This window comes from Panthera onca, chromosome F2 (assembly GCF_046562875.1).
Source record: "Panthera onca isolate mPanOnc1 chromosome F2, mPanOnc1 haplotype 2, whole genome shotgun sequence".
NCBI lineage: Eukaryota > Metazoa > Chordata > Mammalia > Carnivora > Felidae > Panthera > Panthera onca.
Window position 1 is genome coordinate 20,083,602 of NC_138356.1, and position 15,617 is coordinate 20,099,218.

Below are 15,617 nucleotides of genomic sequence, written 5' to 3' on the forward strand. Positions count from 1 at the left end.
GCCAGATATGTCCTTAAAGCACTGTAACAAGTATAGCCATTTTCTGGTTCAGACTGCTATCAAAGAAGTAATTAGGTCTGTAAAAACAGTTCAGAGAACTCAAAAAAAAAAAAAAAAAAAAAAAGGAAAGGAAAAAGAAAGAGAAAAAAGAAAAGAAAGTAAGAAAGAAATGCACATAAGAAAGAGACACTGAAATGACCAAAAATTGAAAACATTTCAAAGCAAAATTGTTAATGAGCTGCTTGAGCTATATGGACATTATAGGTGCAATTAACTAGAAGCCAATAAAAATAATCAATGACAGAGTGCAGCCCTCTAGTACCAAGTGCTTTTACAAAGAGATGTCTGTGAAAGCAGCAAGTGATTAAAAAAGCCACCTTCATCTATGGGGGTGCGTGCTATTTTACATGAGTAGAAACTAAAATGATTTTCGTGGACTATTTCTGAAGTTCAGCCTGTGGCAAACGGTGAAGAGCCGTACGTGGGAATAGACAAGTTTCTGCTCTTAGCCCTGTGCCCCCACCCCCTTTCTCCCTGGAATGTTGGAGGCAGCCATGATCTAATCAAAGGAAGGTAGGAGTTTAGATCTCAAAATGCAGATGTCACATTTCAGTGCAAACTGCTCCTACATTAACACTTTATCAGTATGGCAGGATGAATCTTTTCTCTCCTGGGGGTGGTGGTGGTGCGTGCGGGGAGGGTGCCTCACTGAGAAGATTGCCCTCGCTAGGTTGGCCAGGAAAAGATTTTTAGTGTTTCAGTGCATCCCCGGGAGGGTCCCAGTCGTCCCCGGGGGAGCACAAGGAGTTGTGAAAAGTAACGCACAACTGGCCACCAGAATAATTCATTCCCTCCACCTTCTCTTTAGCACCTCCCACTCCTCCCCTCTTTATAGCCGTCCTTTCTCTCTGAAATCTCAGGTTACTTGACTGGGAGTTCTCAGACCTCCAGTTTCAGTCCTGCCCTCAGCCTCCAGTCGGTGAGAGACACCCAGCCCCAGCAATTGGATTGGGCAGCCCGTCTTGACACACCACCGTGCTGAGTGCTTGAGGACGTGTTTCACCAGATGGTTGGGGTTAGTGTGTGTCATCACATTCGAGTGGGGATTAGGAGCAGGGAGCTGTGTGGTCTTCTCCAAGTGAGAGTTGCGGGCAAGAGAGCTACTTTGCCTTTGGAAGCAGAGGAGGAATTCATTTGCTGCAGCCACAAGAAAGGCAGTTTTTTCAGGTAAAGTAAAAGACATTGAATGCTTCTCTCCCTCTCTCCCTCCCTCCCTCCGTCCGTCTCTCCCTCTCTCTCTCTCTCTCTCTCTCTCTCCCTCTCTCTCTGAACATAGTTTTGAATGGAATGCTAGCACAGCACACTTGTCAAAGCCAGTTGTTGCTCTCCTATCAATGCTGCTATTGTACGGTGGACAGATAACAGTGAGGAGCTGGGTGCTTGGCTGTCTTTATAGAGCGAACACTCCCCATGCCTTGCTCTTGAAGGTGTAGCTGAGAAAACGCCTTCTGGAGCGGCATTCGTACTCTCTAATGCCCTCCTTACCTACCCGAAGCGGGAGCTACGGATTGTTCATAAAGGACGCGTCAGGCCGAGAGAGCATTTATTTTAGCTTTCAGAATTAAAATTCACTTTCGAACTGTTGCATTTTACGCCTCACTTTATAAAGCCCCCCGTAAGAGTCTATTACTGAGTTGCCGGCAGAGGTGGAAATGCTTCCTTGCCCGATTTTTAAAACATGCATTATGTCTGATTTATGACGGACCCAAGTGTTTTTAACACAATTTGGCGACTGAAAACTCCTTGAGAGAAGAGGCTGCCCTCTGAGCAGCTGATAGATCGGCTTTAAAACAGAAATGCTCAGAGCTGGAAGAAAAGCAGAAAAGGAGGAAGTAGGAAAATGCTCTTTAAACGGAGTTTATCCCTCTTGCAGCTGCAGGGAAGCAGATGGAGGGAATTCATTTGCAGATCTGTTTGTGAAAGTTTTACAAGTCATTGAAAACTAAAGTAGCATCTCTGTGATGGATCATTAAAGTCACGACATTTATAGGTTTCAAACAGGCTATCTGAAGTGTTAATTAAATGGAAATAGATTTTCTGGCTGGGTTATAAACAAACATTGGGAAAAAAAAGGCTTTAATTATAAATTAGTCACTGGAAATGAATGGTCATCCGGTGCCGGAGCAACAGAAAATGAGTTGCCATCATCTATGTGAGTAGCTATTAACGGGACCAATCTGCCAAAAGCACCCACCAAAATTAAATTGAGCCGAATGAAACAATGGGGTTTATACACTACGTTTAATGTGTGGCATAAAAAAGGCCTTTCAAACTGACGCCTTATTTTTACAGGGATCAAAAAATAAAATTTTCATTTTTAAAATTTTTGGCCGAGCTAGGGGAGTCAATGAGTTACTTCTTCTGCACTCTAACAGACTTGCCCTCCTACATTCATGTCCGTATACCTGTGGTGCTCAAGAGTTCTTGTGTCTACCGGACTCTCACATTTGCTAGAGAAACCCAACACTGTCCTTACCCTCTGCAGGTGAGAAATCTGATGAATAATACTGTATATAAGCTATTCTGAAATGGGAGCGGTTTAATAGGCTGAACAGCAGGATTTATGGCTAGTGCTTTGTGATTTTTGTACTCATTCAACTGCCTAAAGATGCTTGTAAAATTATGTTTCAGGTTGCATTATACATTTTTTTTTTTGCAGCCAGTTATATTATTTCATCTTCTTTTCTAAAAGTTCTGATTAAAACAACACTTCAGCATGGTGTGTAGTTGTTATTCACAGTGTTCTCTGGTCTCAAAGCCTTCAGTGCGAAATTATCCTCATAAATAAGCAGGCAGCTATGACGACTGAGTATTATCCGGTTCCCAATATTACATAACCCAAATAGGACTAAGTTCATAAGCTGAAGTCTTCTGGAATTCCAGTCATTCCACTTTGGCTTTACAATGGAACCGGGGCTTAAAAAAATAAAGACAGAAAGGCAAACTGATATCTGGGGTTGTGTTAGGATTAGGACTACGCGCACGGCGTGTAGCAGGTATCGTGCTGACCACCAATGCCATTTTTCACTCTCACAGAAGTATTTCAGAAGAAAGTAAAGTTTCTGCTCACAGGATGGAGATGGGTGTGATGGCATCTAACAAAGGCAAGTTTCATTTAGCCATGGAGCCCCACAAGCATATGTCGCTAATGTCGCAGACTGACCACCAGGCTGCCTGCCCAGGACTTTGGGGGGGAAGAAACCCCCCCCCCCCAAAAGCCCACTGCATGCAGGATTAGGCGGGATGGAAGCAAAAAAGGGAATGTTGAGAAATAATAAATTCACACCTTGAGAAGGCAAAGTGGTGTGTCCGTCCCCCCAACAAGGCTAAAGTACGATGAAGTTATTTAGCACAGCTAAGAGGCTCTGCTTAGAAGACAGTGCCCACGGGGCAATCCCAGTTGCTTGTCAAAATCTAAATCTACGGTTCCAGATGGTAAACATTCAGAGACATATTTATGGTGACTTCTACATACCTCCGTTTGACATTTGGTTTCTTCCTGACAGCACTTGCACTGGTAACACACATGAAGTTCCCATCAGTATTGCAACAGCTGTAAAAGTGTTTGAGCACCAAGGCTGTCCCTCCCGGTGAAGGGGAACAGAATCGGGAGGGGGGGGCCCGGGGGGTGCAGATCTCCACTGGCACTATTGATGCATCCTGCTATCTAGGCACGCAGTCAGGTGACGAATCTCAGAGGCGAAAAGCCATCTGAAAGCTTGATTCAGTAAGTTGCAAAATCCATTTTTATGGTCGAGTGGAAAACTAACATACATCAATCCAAATATTCACTGAGCTCATGCTAAGTTGTGAGTGGGAACCTTCATCAAAGAACTAAAAGGGCTCCTCTCTGTTCACTTCTAAGGAAATTTATGTGACTGCGGGCAGATTGTTGTGGTCATTTCCATTGTAATAGTTACTAGTAGAGACAAGTGTCAAGAGTGACACTTTGCATTTCCTTTCCTAATTATATATCCATATGGGAATGCATAGGGGCTTGCTTCCTTTGTATTTTAGACTTAAAATGGTTTACACATTACGAATCTATAAAGCAAGTTTTGTGACACTGAGTATTAAGCTTTTCCACCCATTGCCATGTGGTTGAGGCCAACCAGTGGGTCAGGTCAGGACATCTGGTTCTTTTTTCCCTGTACAATATTTTTGTGTAGAGAGTGTGGAGTATGTTTAAGGGGATTAAAATGTTTAAGGCGCTGACTCTAAATAGATTATTATTTTTATCACCATTATTGACTTTGAGGGAAAAGAAGCCCATGTATGAAATTAATTCTATGGTCATATGGTAAATTTACCTTTACTTTAGGTTAGATCCCTGGCAGGGGGAGGCGTTTGAAAGAAGATATTTTTGGAAAAAGTTTGTCCTGAAATGTGTTTCCTATTTAAAATATTTTCAATTCTATCTCAATATGCTAGGAAGGAGGGGAATTAGCCTGTTGGGTTTTTTTTTTCTCTCTAATAGCCCCCTCACCCCCGTAGCTAATCTGTCGTCAAATTCTGTGAGTCCTTCCTTTAAAACATCTCCCACATCTGGCCCACAGCCACCGCTCCAGTACAATGATTGCATCACACACATGGATCATTACAACAGCCTCTTATCTGGTCCGCCTGCCTCCATTTCCCTCTTCCATCCACCGGTCCAGACTGAGCTTCCTAAAACTCTGCTTCCATCAAAGCATTTCTGAGCTGAGAACTACTACATGGACCCTCATTACTCACAGAATGAAGTTCACATGACATGCTGGCCATCTGTTCCTTGGTCCCAACTTTCTGACAGCATCTTCCACCAAATCCTTACAGAAGTACAAGCCAAACCTCCTTTTCCCTGCAGCCCAAGTGGCCAGTTCAACTCACCCCTCAGCCCCCAACACCAACCCCATCCCCACCCCCCATCCCTGCTTCCTGGTCTCTTCTCTTACCGCAACCTCTCTACTTTTCTAGCTTGTCTGCAAAATGAGGGTCTGCCCTCACGGGCACTGTTCCTTCGGGTTCTATGTTTGTGAGACTGTGTAGAACACACATCATCTCTCTAACTTCATCCTTCAAAAATGTCAGCTTAAGTCCCATCCCTTCCAAGAAGCCTCCACTGATTACCACATCTCCCAGGGATGTTTTCCTTCCCTTGAAACTGACCATTCGTTATGTATGGGTTGCACTTAGCACGACCGCCTTGATTTTATCTTGTTTTCTATTTTGCCATTTTTCCCTTGACTCCTCAGGTAGGGGGAGGTCTCCTAAGACAGGGACTGGCTTGATCTACTTGTACTTCCCACGGAAGACACTAATAGTTGTGTTGACTAGTTCACAGGGACATTCAAACATCCAAGGCACTTTTCTCTCTGGTTACCCCACTTTAGAGCTGTTTGCCAGCTCTAAGAGTCTTCTCCCCCCGTGAGAGAGAAGAAAAACAAAATGATGACACTTGAGTGGTTGTATTTTGGGGTAGCTTAGAACAAATTCCACCTAAACAGAATGCGAAATTATTGCCCCAAATGAAGTTTGAGTATTACAATGACAAATCTCCATCTATTTCAGCTTTCTGTAACTATGGTAGAAATTACATCTATTAGCTGCCCCTCATGGTATAAAATTTCAACTACGATTTTGAAAGCGGGAGAGTACAGTCTTCAGTTCAGGTGGACTTGTGTTCTAATCTAGGGACAACCACTCAGTAGCTGAGTGGCCTTGGACGGTGACTTGCCTTTCAGCCCCCTCCTCTGTAAAACAGAGTCAGAAGTACTTACCTTGAGGATGTTGTGGAGAAAACGCAAAAAGCACTGGCTTGGCGCATGTGCAATAAATGGGAGAGAAAGGAGGTTGATAGGTGCGTACACAGATATAGATCCAGGATGCGTGAATGTGTTCATCTCAGTTATGTTAGTCATTGATTTTATGTATTTACGGTGTGTCTGTAGGTAGCCTTTTCTGCCACCAAAAGCAGGGGAGGAAGGGGAAGAAAGATCAAGAGAGTAAGACTCTCACCAAAAGCAGGGGCGGGGAGGGGTGGGGAGAGATGGAGAGGGCAAGGAGAGGGAGACAGAGGGAGGGCAGAGGAAGTAGGAGAGGGAGACGGAGGGGTGGCTGCTTTTGGCATGGAGCAACTGAGTTAATGGATCTGTGGGGACAATGGTGACAGTTGAATACACTTTGCAGGGAGGAGCAGAGTCCTGGGTCCTGCATTAAAGGATAATAAAGAGCAGGCACTGGGCTGCAGCGCTGGGGGAACAAAGGGTCCGAGCGGTGGACCCCAGCAGGGAGTGGAATTCACCAAAGGGTCATGTGCTCCTCTTCCTTCCTTCTGGCCCACTATTTAGAAAGAAATAATAACTTGGCAAAACATTGTAGGAGTCAGGTCAAGCTTCCAGAAGTAATTGGTAAAGCGAGATACCATTTAGACAAAACCAGGGGCTTGGACCTTTGCTGTCCTTCACCTCCAAAGCAAATTTAACAAAATGTTGGAAGCAATCAGCCTGAGCTCGGTTCTCTTCCCAAACTGCACCCACCATCAAACATCGAGCCTACTCTCTGTGTCCTTTCCCCAGAAGGGCAGCTCACTGAGAAATTATCTAACAAAGCACTGAATGCCACCTCCCAAACATATCTGTGGACACTGGTCATTCAATTTCAGTTTTCAGGATCTTGGGATACATCAAAGGATATTCTTTCCAAGCCTGATCATCTGGTGTGCACCTGCCCCAGGCCAGGGAGAGGAAAGAAACTCCTCTAGCATAAAGGGCAAGGAGGCCTTTCTGGAGATCCCTCCCTATCCCCGGCAAACACGTGCATAGAACTTTCATTAACAGTTATGTTGCTTGACTTCATCTCGGCTGCTTCAGTTAAACTAGCTCCCTCTGCCCCCAAAGTATATGATCTTTGTACTACTGCACGACAATGTGTTAAACCTTGTTAATTTAAAAAAAAATGGAGGTCTCTACTTCACCTTCAAAGGTAGGACTTTTTCTTATACTCTGATTTTCTTTATAACCACAGAGCTACAAATCTGTGAGACATATTTCTTCATGTTTTAAAATGTGAATCCCAGGGACTGGGACATGTCACCACTTAACTGTAGTGGGTGAGACTGATGTTAAATTGCTAGGCTGAAGAAATGAACAGACACACTGTGCTTCTGGGTAAAAAAAAAAAAAAAGAAAAGAAAAGAAAAAAGAAAATTCATTGTAGGACGTAAAGTGTCCCAAAATTAATCTCCACATTTTGTGTGATACTAATCAAATTTTCACACAAGGTTAGATGGCTAGTGGTAGAAACAGAGTTCAGGAACCGGCAAGAGCCCGGATGACTCTGCTTAAAGTAAAATAAGGATTCTACTACCCAGATTCCATCTGGGTAGTAAACACATGAGCAAGCCTCGACATTTTTGTAAGAGAAGAGTACCATTAGTCAGATGGGGACTTGTTTTCTCACGTATCCGAGTACGTTATAAAACTACCATCATTGACTTTTCTGTTCGTGAGCTACTGGCTCTGACATAGATTTTTACCTACCTTCACATATTTTTGCTTCTGTTGTGTTCTCCTCAGTTTTAATCTATTTGTTGTCATTGGCATTGCCCAGATCTTTAGTTCAGCTACAGATTGCTGTTTCTAGATACTAGTTCTGTTGCTACAATGAACTGAAACCCTGACTAGTTTTTTATGACTTGTGTTACAGTTCTCCCCATCTGTGAATAAAGCTAATACTCTATGAACTTTTTCACTTCATAAAAAACCCAAGTTTGTCTCAAGAACTCAAGAAAATCCCTCTGAATCCATTCCCTTGATGAAAGAAGCCCGAAACATACCAGCCTAAGAGCTGTCCCAGTTTTCTGAGCAATATACTAGAACACTCCTAATAAACAAAATAGAAATCTGAATTACAGAGAGTTTTGTCTATTGTCCAATTTTGTGGTTTGTTGTTGTAGCTCACGTATGTTGTTATAACACCTGCTATAGTAATTTAAAATAAAACTGCAAGTTAGACTCTTCTAAGATATCAGCTATACCAGAGTCATGGTGAGAAAAGATTAACTGCATGCCAAGTGTGCATTTATTAAATTAATTTAGGAGTGTGCACCTGTGGATATTATCTTCAAACTCATATCACTAATATGGCTTAGCACCAAAATCACCTCTCTATAATATAACATGTCCTCTGAATAGACTTCCTGCCAGTTTAAAGCTTCCCCCTTAACCTTCACCTGCCAATAATCAATCTTCCCCTGAATAGAAGTTCTGAGTAAACAGATGTGCTTGGCATTGCATCCAGATATTCTTGAAACTTCAGCTTTTTAACTTTCATGTATAAGAAGTGCATCCCAGCAAAGAGGCCCCTGCAAATCATGTGATCCTTTTTTCCTCTTGAAAGCTTCATGCTGCTAAGAGAAAGAAGTGTTCTGAATATAGCAGATGAATAAAAGCGTAGGTGATGTAATATTTGTTATTTGAGACACCTAAAGTCTCCACATGTGTTATCACCATCTTTTTCGTATATAATATCTATACTTAGTAAAAGAGATTTGGGGGATATACTCAATGTCAAACAGCTTAAACTTTTTAGCCATTGAGTTGATGCCTTAAGGAACGGCCACAATGTGCCTTCTAAATAGAATCTAAATAGAGCCAAAAGGAACAGGCTTAAGAAATCTCCATCGATTTGTTAATTTGTCTATTCTGTATGTATTTGAGAGCTTCCTGTGCATTTCTGTCCCAATGCGGAGAGGAATGCAAAATAATAAAGGACACCATCCTTGCCCTAAAGGAATATCTAATTTAGCTGTGAGGGGAGACATGCACACAAGCAATTGTTTAATAGTAATGCAAAGAATGTGGTGATTAAATAACCCTTGTTAAGGTCTAATAAAATAAAAAGGACATCAACAGAGCCCCCTATTGGAGGAATGGGAACCTTAGCTGGGCAAGACTTTGCTCCAGATCATAAGCAGATGAATCAGAGCAGTGAATCTTCTCTATCCTTTACAAACTGTGTGGGGCCTATTGACCCTCTCTTTCATTCAGTTTCCTTTTCTATAAAATGGAGATATGGTTACCACAAAGGGTTGTTATAAAGGTTAAGTGAGATAATGAAAGTAAGATGCTTAACACAGGGATTAGACCACAGTAAGCGTTCCCAGGGCTGTATCTTTCCAAGATGGTGGAAAGCTCCTCTTCAGCAAGGACTTGGACTTAAGCCAGGTATGTCATTTTCAAATCAAGACACAGCATTTTGAATCAGAGCATTTGTATAGATGCGCTTTGGGAATACAATGAAGGAGGGCACTAGACAAAGAGGAGAAGGAAGAAGGGAAGGGAGAGAGGGAGAAAAGAGGAGTGATAGAGGGAAAGAAGAGAGAAGAAGAGTAGAGTGTGGTCCTCTGATGCCTCTACTCTCTGTCTTCTGTATTAAGCATGTCACGTCAGAGCTACATTAAGCTAGATTCTAGATGTGTCACGACATCTCAAGTATACAAGTTGAACTTTATAGTTAAAATGTACCTTAGGAAGTTTAAGCAATAGGCTTTTCAAGAAAGGAGGAAGTGAGAAAGAGAAAGAGAGAAGAGAGACAACAAGACAATTGGAACAAGACAAAGACCAAAGGTCAAAACAAAAAAAAAAATGTTGCCCAGTCCCAGTGATGATGTTGAGAATGAAGAAAGGATGGGTAGTAGGAAACATTATGAAGAGATAAAATAACAGCATCAACGACTTGGTGATTGGTCAAATAGAGGACAAGTGACAAAGGTGACACTGATGTATCAAAGCCAGGGAACAGGGGAATGGTGACACCACATAAGAAAATGGGGGTGCTGGAAGTAGAATTTCCATTTTGCAGCACTCTAAATTTCCAAAGTAACATTGGTCGTTGTGGAATAAACGTTCCTCTGTTATCTGTAAACTGATAACTATGCCTGGGATAACTTTATAATACTTTATAATTTAAACATGAAATCGAATTTCCTGATCATCAGTGATACATAAGATGGAATGCACAACTGTGATTTTTCTTAATAACATATACCTCCTTGGATCAAAAGGATCTTCTCTCAGGTTAAGAAAACGGTTGGCCAAATAACAAGTCTAGTGTTCTTAAACTCTGGGGACGTAATAAATTTTCAAGTCAGAATAACAAACTACCTCTACAGAATACCTATAATTCTCTTCTTCCAACTAAGAAAATGCTGATGGAGAGAGACATATAATTAAAAGGGAATCTAGAGGCAAGAAGAAATGAAATATTTGAGTTGCTTCTGTCCATAAACCTTTAAATTCTACCATAGAAGAGTTGGACAACCTTTTCACAGAATGTATGAATGACTTATTTTACAAATGGTATAGACACTCCCTTCTTCATTCACCGTAAAGACAAATCATTCTTAATTTTAAGGTTTGGGATAGGTTTCCCCATCCTCTGCTTTTCTTTCTATCCCCTCTTCCTTTGCCCTTTTATTTTATTTGTTTCAGCCACATAAGTCGTAATAAGACCCTCTTCAAAATAGTAAGAGTTTTAGTCACTTCTTTGTACTAAATCAGGGCATAGTTTCCAGGATTAGGTGTAATTTTATTAGAAATAGAAAACTGTATTTTCCATTTCAAACTCTGGCACTAGATGTTGGGGGGCAGCATGATTGAAAGAATACACTACTTGAGTCAGCAAGATTTAGAATTAAAATGTAGTCTTATTACTAGAAATAAGTGGGAATAGCATTGACCTGTGGAGACGTGACAGCATTTCGGTTCCTCAAAAGAGACTTGGGTGCTATTCAAGTTTTTAATGAAGACTTTGGCCTGTTTTATTTTACTCAACTGAGTTTTCTGAACCATGTTCCCTGGTTCCTATGGGAGAAATGCCAGCCTAAGTAACAGCACCTGTAATCCATTTCTCATTCACGGTTGCCATGCATGATGGTCTAATTGGTATGAGCCAGTTTATATTTGAAAGCTATTAATGGCTAATGATTTAATTGGTACTTCATGAGACATCCCGTTTAATGAACCAAGGGGAAAAGATATAATACACAAGCGCCACAGTTAGATCAATAAACGTCATCTGCCGCAAGCACAAAAGTTGGGCTTAGCTGCCAAGCTTAATACCAGGTCAGATCTCTTCATCTGGTACCCCCTTAGGTCAATGGGCTAGTGTGCTTGCTTGGAGATTGGGGTATGGAACACGAGCTGCTATTCCTAAACTTAATTTCAGACCACCTAAATCCTGACTTCAACTCAGGATTCTACTCCTACATGTTCAACTTCCAGACCTGCCTCAGAGAGACAAAGACATATTGAATAGAGAGGTGTGGTCCTCATGTAAAAAAAAAAAAAAAGATTAAGTGGAGAGGAAGCCAGGAAAATGTCAATGTAGTCAAAATATATTCTGTCAGAGTCACTTTTTTAACACAAAAATTAAGACAAAAAGCAGAGAGAAATACCCTGTATTGTGCTTCACGTATAGCAATTGTTATTTTCAATAGCCATTTCGTTTCTCACTGTTGATCTACCATTCTGATCAACCGCGACGGTAGTCTCAGAAGTGGAATTGGAGGTGTTCCTACAATTGTTTTTTCCGTTGTTATAACCCCTGTGGAAGCTTAGAATACACCACTCGGCTGCCTCATTGGTTCAGGTCAATCATATTTCATGCTGAGCAAGTAATGAATTCAAATGTTGCTAGCAATGAAATAAAATTTGCTGAATAATGGCAGTAGTATTATAGTTAGGAAAAAGAGGCAGGGTGGTTCAGTGGAAAAAAACATCGGACGTCTGGGTTCTAGAGCTTGGCTACCACTAGCCATGTGATGTTGAGCACATCAGTTAGCCTTTAGGGAGCACGCTGCCCACCACCTCTTTGCCTTTATTTTGCCCTCTCCCCACTCCACCTAGATTACATTATTCTCGGCTACTGGCAAATTCTGCTCTCCCTTAAAACAGGCCTGAATAAATAAAACAGACTTCTTGAAATTAGAAGGCGTGGTGGGGGAAAAGGGGAAGGACTTTAATTCAATTCTGCATCACCTTATGCTTCTACATCGAGCTCTGTTCTTTGTCTCTTCCTTATTCCTACTCAACTTACATACCACTGTTAAACCGACCTCCCTTTGGCTCGGTTCACCATGTCAGCTCTTACCCTAAAACAGCCATCTCTCAACCTTCTACAGCGCCCAGTCTAAATAAAACATCAGCATCCGAGGACCTGCATAATCTTTCCCACTAGAACCACCCCACTTTCCACATACGCTTTCTGCTCTTCATGAAGCCGGTGCAGCAGCTAATTTACATCACTTACTTCCACTCCTAAGCATTTGCTCCTACTGTTTTCCAGGCTGACAGCGTCCTCTCATCATGCTTCTGAATTTCCAGATTTCACCCATCCTTGAAGAAAAATCAACCCCCTTCCCTCCATGGAACTTTCTTTCCCTAACTATTCCAGTGATAGACCTATTACTTCTCATAGGTGCTCTGTCACCACTTAAAATCTTGTCATGTAATATTAGCTCTTAATTAGGTACAATTTTGCATTTATTGTTACTCTTCATAGATTTTTTAAGGACAATTGGGATAGAAAATTGCATTTTGGTTACTGAGAAATTTTAGCAAACTAATCAGCAACAAATCCACAGCTCCGCCAGGCAATTCTCTATCTTAGGTGCTGGTTCTCTGGCTTAAATGTTTTTCCATCTTCTGCCCACATCACTTTCCAGGGCTGCGTTTGAGCCAGCTGGATTCCATCCAGAAACAGATTCAAATAGACAATGGGCCAACTCGAATTCCCATCTTCCTTGATTAGTTGTGAAATTGTATAGCTGGGTGACACTCACATGCCAGCCACTCAGGATTCTATGTTATCAATTAAATTCTGTTGAGAGCTGAACTGAGGAGTTTGTGACAATTCTGTTTTTAAGGACCTGTAAAATTATGGCTAGACAAGCATTTCAGAGATAGTGACAGATACGTAGACTTGTGCCACCTGAATGAATATATCCACTATCTGCTGCATAGCATAAATTAAAATGCCCTATAAACTCCATAGTAAATCATACTGCTTCTCTCTCTCTCTCTCTCTCTCTCTAATTTTACAGTAGGATTTGATTGTAAAAATTATTTGGCTAAGGAGTTTTCTCAGTTGTAGGACAATTAGCCAGTCAGATGACAGGCTTTAACTTACGCAAAAGAAAAAGGAAATTAACACACATTTTGTCAAACCTACCAGATCTTTGTTCTTGTAGTTTTAAAAAATAATTTAGAATCAGGGATAGATTTTCCAGGAAAGATATATAAAACACTATAGAAACCCAGAAGGTTAGAGGTATACCTTAGAGATCATCTAAGTAAAATCCCTCATTTTACATCTGAGGAAACTGAGGCCTGGTGGGTATTCAGAGACCCGCCTAAAGTCACAAATGTCATTCTTACCAGAGAAACTTCTACAAGCTAGGCTTCATCAAGAAGTGCATGTCAGGGGGCGCCTGGGTGTCTCAGTCAGTTAAGCGGCCGACTTCGGCTCAGGTCATGATCTCGCGGTCCGTGGGTTCGAGCCCCGCGTCGGGCTCTGTGCTGACAGCTCAGAGCCTGGAGCCTGTTGCAGATTCTGTGTCTCCCTCTCTGACCCTCCCCCGTTCATGCTCTGTCTCTGTCTCAAAAATAAATAAACGTTAAAAAAATTTTAAAAAAAAAGAAGTGCATGTCAGTGAAATTCTACCAGGACCAAAGGGAGTTCATAGGTCTATTGTACATTAGGATCTAACAAAAATGTGAAGGTATGAGCCCAGTTTTGTTTGTGACCATGGACCCTCTTGCTGAATGCTGTGATGAATAATCAGGTACTGTCGAGAATTCTTGGGACTGGAACAAATACCAGAAAAAGCATTTATTGGATATATTCCTTGCAGAAAATCCATTCTAACAAAAATACCCGAGCACTGTTGCTACGGATGATCTGAACATTATCTAGTGTTAGTATAGAGAACTTTCTTTGTAGAGGCATGTTCTAACCTACACTAGATCCTACCCAAATGATGATGACAGTAGTAATCATTATCCCTTCAAAACATCGTTTCTTAAGCTAAATCATCGGAATTTGAAATATTTGGGTATGCAAATATTTCTGCACCCCATAAAGCTGAATCTGAGAGAAGACAAGCCCGAGTCTAAAGCGTTAGTAAGTGGAGTAATCGGTGTTAGAACTCGTGTCTTCTAACTCCTTTTTCACTGCTCTGTGCTTCAAGCGATTCAAGAAACATCACATTTTCTCAATATTGGGGAAAACTGTAGCATTAGAACAGTTGAGCTTTTCCTCAGAAACGTCACCTCATTGAGAAATAAACATTTGAAATTCTTACTCAGGTACTGCAATTTTCCCAAGAGAAGCCTAAAAGCAATATTCTTCATAGCTTAATAAATTACACAAGTGTATATACCATTATATATCTGTATAATTTATGTTGAAAACTGACTTATTTATAAAGGAAGTAAAATCAATCATTATTGGATTATAAATGTATTGCTTAGTCATTAACTTACATTTTTTGTGTTGTATTATAAAGAATAACAATTTAATAATTCAAAATAAAAGATGAATTTAGAATGCTTAAGTGTGGCTTTGACTTTTTGAAAAATAGTTTTGTTCCTAAAACGTGTTCTAGATTTCCTTTTTTTGTTGTTGTTTTAAGTATCTAAAGGAAGCCATTATGATTTTTAGGGCAATGAAAGAAATATGCGACCGGAAAAGCAGTATTTTTATAAATATTTTCAAGTTATTGGTTGTATTTCACTCCACTGGAGAATGTGATTGCAAATCTGGTTGGAATTATAAAGAAATTGAACTTACCAGTGTTACAACTTCTGATGAAAGGAAGAATTCTGCAGAGAATGCAGAGATAATGTGGCAGAATAATTACCTGTTTGTCACATAGCTAAACCGTATTATTACAGCAAATGCCGAAAAGGGATTCTATGAAAGATTATTTCTTTGGTTCATGCGAACACTTAGTTTCATACTATTTTCGACTAAGCCTATACATTGAACTCTTCTGTAAAACATGCTTTCCTTTTTCCTATTTGTATTTCAGCTGTTGTCTATAATGAAAATAAAGCAGCTCATGTTCACTACTTAAAGGGAGGACCAGAAGAAATAAAGCTGAGCTCTTATTAAACCCTTAGAGCTCTATGGTCCTGCCATTGAGCAGCAAATGCCCTTGAGTTTCTGTGACCTTTTCTCAAACATGCTCATAATCTCCACCAAAAATACCACACAAAATGGCAAACTGTTAAAGTAAAAAACAGCGTAAAGATTCAAGTCTTTGCAGGAGGAATAGAATTCCAAAGTTATGTTGCAAAGTGTGAGAGCATCTTTGTTGTTTCTCTCACGCATCACAGAGACTCTTGAGTTAGCTCTAGTCTTCATCTTGTTCCAGACATATGCAATGGACTTTCTTAGTTTGTACTCTACTGCACTTACAACTTGTGAGTCCTCTGAAGTTTTATGTAATTGGATTGTTCCCAGTATAGGAAATGCACATCCTTTGATTTTATATAACAATGTATACCTTTCCA

General features: G+C 40.8%; 1 protein-coding gene across 1 annotated transcript in view; it reads left to right on the forward strand.

Moving 5' to 3' along the window:
• Positions 1-896: 896 nt before the first annotated feature.
• Positions 897-15,617, forward strand: part of SULF1 (sulfatase 1) — a 176,880-nt gene continuing 162,159 nt past the window's right edge. Inside the window, exon 1 of the mRNA XM_060610700.2 lies at positions 897-1,227. The gene's annotated coding sequence lies outside the window, so the exon portion shown is untranslated. The remainder of the gene's footprint in view (positions 1,228-15,617) is intronic.